The sequence below is a fragment of the Rhagoletis pomonella genome, unplaced genomic scaffold (assembly GCF_013731165.1).
Source record: "Rhagoletis pomonella isolate Grant_MI unplaced genomic scaffold, Rhpom_1.0 Rhpom_scaffold_00001, whole genome shotgun sequence".
Taxonomy (NCBI): Eukaryota; Metazoa; Arthropoda; class Insecta; order Diptera; family Tephritidae; genus Rhagoletis; species Rhagoletis pomonella.
Window position 1 is genome coordinate 3397082 of NW_023458555.1, and position 6783 is coordinate 3403864.

Consider the following 6783-nt stretch of genomic DNA (forward strand, 5'->3'; position numbering starts at 1 on the left):
GCGTGATTTGATAAAATTTAAGAGAAAAATGAATCAATGCGCGTAGGAAGTGCTTGGGTTTCGTTTGTTTTGTTTAACTGGATAATTTTACTTCTTTAAACTCAGTTTGATATTTCTCTTTTTTTCGCATCAAAATTCTAAATTTTATTAACTTTAGTTGTATTTTATAAATTGTAATAAATGTACATTTATGTTTACACATTCGAACACCACACTCCCGACTTTAATATCTCACCAATATAACCAACAACAACAAACTCCATTAGTCCAAAATTAAAGTCATTGGACACTGATCATAAAAATTCTAAACGGATATAATTAGACACCACACATCGCATACTTTTGAGATGAAAAGGTTTTAAGTGAAATGAAATTGTGTGCGTTTTTATTAACACGTAATGCTCCCGATGAAAAAATGGCATAGAGAGGATTAATACTAGCACCAATAATTTCCAGTGGTTGCAGCATGGTTTAGTTAAGCCTTAGACTATTCTTGACAATAGTAGTTTGAAAACTAAAAATATTTTGCCTATAAAAAATTTCAGACAATTTTAAATTGATAAATATTTTTTACAATTTCTCATTTCACAAATTTATTTATGCACGTACATACACACATAATTTAAATTTTATCTATTTAAATACATACATACTTGCATACATGGCGTATGAGCGACCTTTATCTTCCTAGTGGGAAACGTCTGTTGCCTTCTTTCATTTCTTCTTCGTATAACATCTTTTTGTGTTAGCTGCTGGGGGAAATTGGTAAATTATTGGATTTATTGCATCTACATCTTGAACCCTATATTCCGGCATAGATAGGCGACGCCGTTTTCAGCTCAGCTCATCTCTTTTCAAAAGGGGTACAATAAAAGTGACTGCGTTGTTCGGTGCTTCTTTTTTTTTTAGTGGCTTCTATAACGTGATCTATGTACTGCCCACGATGCAGCGAAACAGAGGTGGCGCCTTCTGCGGACCGCTAATGTCTTAGGGTCAAAAAATAGTAAGGCGGCGAGCAAAGCGAAGAGCTAGCATCGAGCAAAGCTTCAATTACAAACGTGTATGTACGCTTTGCTCTTCACTATGCGTTTTCCCATTGAAACATATGCGTTTGAAATCGACGCTTTGCTCGTTGCTCTTTGCTCGCCTCTCCACTATCTTCTTACCTTTAGAAAATTTCAGAAAAATGCCCGTTAATTTATTTGGCTACATTCCGAATGTACCTAAAATAATGTGCTTGTACCAAAAATACTTTAAAATTTAAGAGTAGGTATATTTCTATCGAATTTTACAGCACTATTTCGCACCACATGCTCGCTTCTTCCTCTTCTTCTTCTTCTTCAAAATTGTTCTTTACTCTTTCCTTCTCTCACTAATCTGACGTCACACCCGGTTGCTCTCAGCTGGATTGGCGCAATCTTCTATTCTCTCGTTCTTGTGTAGTGCCTATATTCCCTAGGGAGGACCCTCCCCAAACACTAAGCATTGTCATCTTAAAAACATCTAAAGCGTCATCTGAGCCAACCGCGCCTGTAAGCACAACAGTTAGGATCAGTGAGTGTATCTACAGTCGGTTGAAAGATTGTTTCGGTTACAGACTATTGCTTGCTTAGGTGTATGAATGAGATAATGTTTCACCAGAAGCTTCATTAGGTGTGCTCCAACAATAGCGTATTCAAAGGAAAAATCTGACTTGTGGTCACGACAATATGATTTAATTTCCGCTGCCCTAATGCTTACATGTTTTTTTGGCTTAAGAAATTTTAGTGCAAGTTTAAAGTGGTCAAAAAATCGCATTAATTTTTAATATTTTTTTTTGTTGCTGGCGGATTCTGCTGTTTTGTAATGTAACAAGTGCAGTTTATTACAATTGGCGTTAATTTTTTTTTAATTTTTTTCGCAAATGGTCTTGCGCAATTTCTTCCGCAAGAAATTCATGTTTATATGCAAAACGCCGTCAACAAAAAAATTTATAAAAATCAATTCAATTTTTTAGCCGCTCAAAACTTGCAATTACTTAACTAGAATTTCATAAGCCTTGTCACTGCATACCCAAAAATGTTACAAAAATTCTGATTAAAAATCTCAAAATTTTGACAAAAAACTGGTGGACATTTGATTAGTTCTGTATAAATTGTAAAAATCTGACTTTCATGGTTTTGGTATATATTTTTATCGCCCATTTATTTCAAATTTGCTTTTTTTAAGTTGTGCCACTTATAAAAAACCGTTATAAAAAATTAAAAAAAAAATTTTAGCTTGCAAATTTTTTTAAATAGATTTAAAAAAAACAAAACACCATTAATCCACTTATGTACATGTATTTATCATATTTTACAGCTGTGAACATATTATTTTCGGATATTCGGCATGTTACAATTTTCTCAATTTCAACTTCTGTACAGTGGCCGTAAGTTTTAGAGCATTCCATCTTAACTTAAATTTTTACAAAGCCGTCAGGATTTTCCGCCAATTTTCCGTGCATGTATCGTTGTATGTATTCTTTCAAACTCTTGTACGCACACTTATAAATGCTTATATACATTACTTTATTAAACTTTAAGTTTTAGTACTAAGCGGTGCAAGTTTATCGCTGTTGGCCAACTTTTGGCAAGCGACTTTCTACTCACAACGAGTTTTATTTTTATTTTTTTAAATTCCATTTACAATTTTTGCAATTCGCAGTTTTACTAACTTGAATGCAGCATCGGGCGACCGACTGCCAGCAGCGTCAACCGTAGGTGCGAGCATAAAGAAAAGCACTAAAAACACCATCAATAAGTAGTTGCAACATATTGTCCATTATAACCAACCCACTAGCCAGCAGGAAGCCAAGAAATACAAAAAAAAATACCATATGTGCCAGCATTTGAGCAAAAGTTATGGCAACACCTACATAAGTGAGACTGCGAAGTTCAGTTGGAAGTTGCACCAAAGTGCAGCGAATGACTACTTTGCATATGCGTGCGGCAAACAGCCAAGTGAGCAGAATATTTTATGCTTCGCAGTAAAAGATAGGCGATTGCATGTGTGGGTGTGCATATTTGGTAGGTGAAAAAGTAGCGTAGTTGGCAAGCAGAGCGCGCGTGTGGCATGTCTCCTGCTGCCTTGCCAACTGCAACTGCTGGGCTTATAATCAGAAATGATGAAATTCTTCCATATGCCAGCAGGCGTCTCAACTATGTATGCCGCTGTAGCGCGTCCACATTTGAAAGCACATGCAACCCTGTGGAAAAAAATGAATCGAAGCAAAGTTGTCGTGTTCTAGCCGCAAAGAATTAAAACATATAAAAAGTAACAACAAAAACATTTGCGTATGTATATAGAATGAGGATCTAAGGTGATACAGTATTACTCAACTCAGGCATGAAAAAAAATGTTGAAAAAAGCGCACGCCACACCTATGTGAATGACTGAAATCCCTGCACAAATCCTTGAATAGTCATATTTTCGCCATTGTTCGCTATTTTTACGAAAATCATTGCAATATGTGTGGCTTTGCCAAGGTATTACTAGTAGTAGACCTGTGTTCTCAGCGTATTTGGCTGATGGATGGCTCTGCAACATCGCGCCGACAACAGCTGTGCCAAAGCCGTTGCAAGTCTGTGCCAGGCCAACGCCATGCAACTTCTGTGCATATTTGCGGTTTTTCACCTATGCATGTGTGCATTTATTTATTTACTTACACATACATTCATATGTGAGCGCGGTATAGCGGGGGAACTGTGTGCACACACATTGTTTGCTTATTTGTTTATTACGCTCTGCTGTGAGTGTATATTCTGTGTGTTTGCGATGGTAAAATGGGCGCCCAAGTGAGCCCTGCCGCATCTAGCATTTAAATAAATTTGTAGAAAGACTTAACTTTGCGTAAAAAAAATTAACTAAAAGTCACTTTAATGCGACATAGTAATTTAAATATGAAATGTAATACTATCGCATGGCAACGTCGGTATAAGCCGCAATTCAGCATTTTGATAGTATATATATAAGAAATTTAAGAAATTGACATTTTAAATTGCAATCATCTGTATCTTATCGTTTTTTCCAACTTGCAATAGCGCGACCATCGTCATTTTCATCTTTTGTAAAAATTTGATTGAATATCGTATTTATAACCACCGCACTGAAGCGAAAAATAAACGCTGATTGAAAAGTTTCGGTTCTCTTTTATTTTTCGCCAACGATCGCCCATCGCCTGCCAAAATTCTAGCCATCTATCCATCCAACAGCCGTCTGTAAAAAAAACCATCTTTTTGCCATTTTTCCAATTATTTTGCAAAACTCCACACGAATGGGAAGGATTCGATCCTTGTTAAGAGATTTTCGGATTTTCGGTGCCTCTTTTGGACTTAGCAAACTTGCCATTTTTTGAATATATGCAAGAAAAAAATAGACTAGTACCTTAATCCCTTCAAAAGAATTTATTTTTAATTCCTCTTGCTTGGCATATTATAATTTGGGTTTTCATATAACGTGAACTTAGCAACTCTTTACTCCAAGCTAGCGATATGTCATTGCATTCAATTGGGCGGAACAATGGTTATTTTTTTTTTTTAATACGAAGTATTCGGTTAGGCTGTCTGGCATGTGAGATCGTCTATTTAAAACTCTATGCTTACCAAGCCATAATTTTCAATAGCAGTCCAAAGCAGCTTGGACTCCATACAATACATATCATATAATTCTCGATTTCGGAATTTAAAGGAAGGAAAGAATAGGAATTTCTTAACTAAATAGGTTGATTTATTTTAAATGGTTGTAACTGAAAAAGTTGTTAACTCTATTCACTTGTAGCGGAAAAAAGTACATGGTCAGCAACAATTTCATGTCCAATATGCTTGAAATATATTTTTGTTGCCAAACTAATTAAGAAAATAAACCCATTGTTCTTTTTCAGTTATTAAACAGTTATTTTATCTGTGTTTGTATAATTGCAGTTGTTCATTGTGCACTTAAAACTAATTGCACGTAAAAATTTCAAGAATTACTGCCACATTCAATTAAAATTTTATACAGGTCCAGATAATTTTCTATCATGTAAGACATTTCCATTGCAAGTTGAAGGACATGGAATAAAATTGATTTTCTACTGCAGACCAAATGTGTATAAACCATAGCTGGGCAAAACGCTACTCGCGAGTAGCGTCTGCGTCGCAGCGCTTATACGTATACAGAAACGACGCAGCGAATTTCAATTCAGTCTGCTTTCAGATTTCATGAGAGTAACACTATGCTTCGCCGTTGAATATTTTTATTCGTAATTTTAGCGCGTGGTTGCCACCTATATATGTAACAATGCCCAAAATGTCTGAGTATGAGTGCCAATTACAGTTTTTGGTTTTAAAAAAAGCTAATAATGCCCAATGCTTGTTGTGTGGTAATACGACCATTAACCATAAACAAATGAAAAAAACGCTCCACTCAGTGCAATTATAGAAAAGTGCTTCTCAGCGCGACGCACTAGGGCACACATTGCATACTTTATTTTATAATATTTTTTTTATCAAAAGAAATCGATAGAGAAATGTAAATGCTGGTTTATGCCCAAAAATATTTAATGAATAATATTTATAAGTTATACTCTATTTTTAAGACTAAATACCTACTTATATGAAACAAGTAATTTTTAGCAAGAAAAAAACCGACTTCAACTCTCATATAAAAAAAAATATATATATATATATCTCACGATCCACTGATCGGATCTTAACCAGATTAGTATGGGACCACCTCTGAGACATTACCTTTCCGATGCAAAAAGAATTATCGAAATCGGTTGACGTAGTCCAAACTTATGCGGTAACATACGTAAAAAAAAAAAAAAAAAGATTCCGACGAACTGATAACCTCCTCCTTTTTTGGAAGTCGGTTAAAAAATAAGACCTAAACACCGTAACCATCTGGCCGGTCAGCATATAAAAGAATTTGTTCTAATAAAACGGAGCCCAGGTATTATACAAATGAGTTTACCTAATTTAAGTTTTTTTAAATTATACAAGTACTAAATTTTTCTTATGCAAGAGGTTGTATAAACTAATAGTATTAGTTACTAAAAACTTCCAAGGTTCATTATTACACTATAGGTATAAGCAAAATAGGCCAAAATACCCATGCACGAAAAATACCACTTTTAGTACATTTATAAAAAATGCGGCAACCATAACTGAGCGCGACGCACTAATACCATGACAAAATGAGACTGTGTTGGTGTGCCCAGCTATGGTATAAACCATACAACGATAGCAACAAATGTCACAACGATGCGGGCAGGAACAACAACCGCAGCCAATTTATTGAGTGGGCAAATTGTAATTGAGGAATGGCAAGTCGTTTGGAAGCAAGGGCAGTTAGCAAAAATATGGTTGCAACAAAAATACGCATATGTACATATGTATGTATGTATGTATATTTATGCACATGGATAGCCGGAAAATAATACTCAATTTGCTTTAAAATCTTATCCACTTAAGTCTATTTAAGAGCCCAATAAAATATATATGTAACTAACCATAAAAATTGCAAGGTTTTCCACAAATTGCTCAATTTTCGTATTTTCTAAGTGGACACGCGCATATAAAACTGTATCGCCGGTACGTATGCCCTGCATGCACTTATGTATATACTAAGTGTGTAGTTATGCCCGCATATGTATGAATAAGAATTCAGTTATATGAGTCATTGGAGAGATATAACTCTATATGGATGGCATATATGTGTTTGTGGATGTGTGAATAATCCCCGCAAAAAATGCGACTAGTTCGGGATGACTCCAGGAACAAT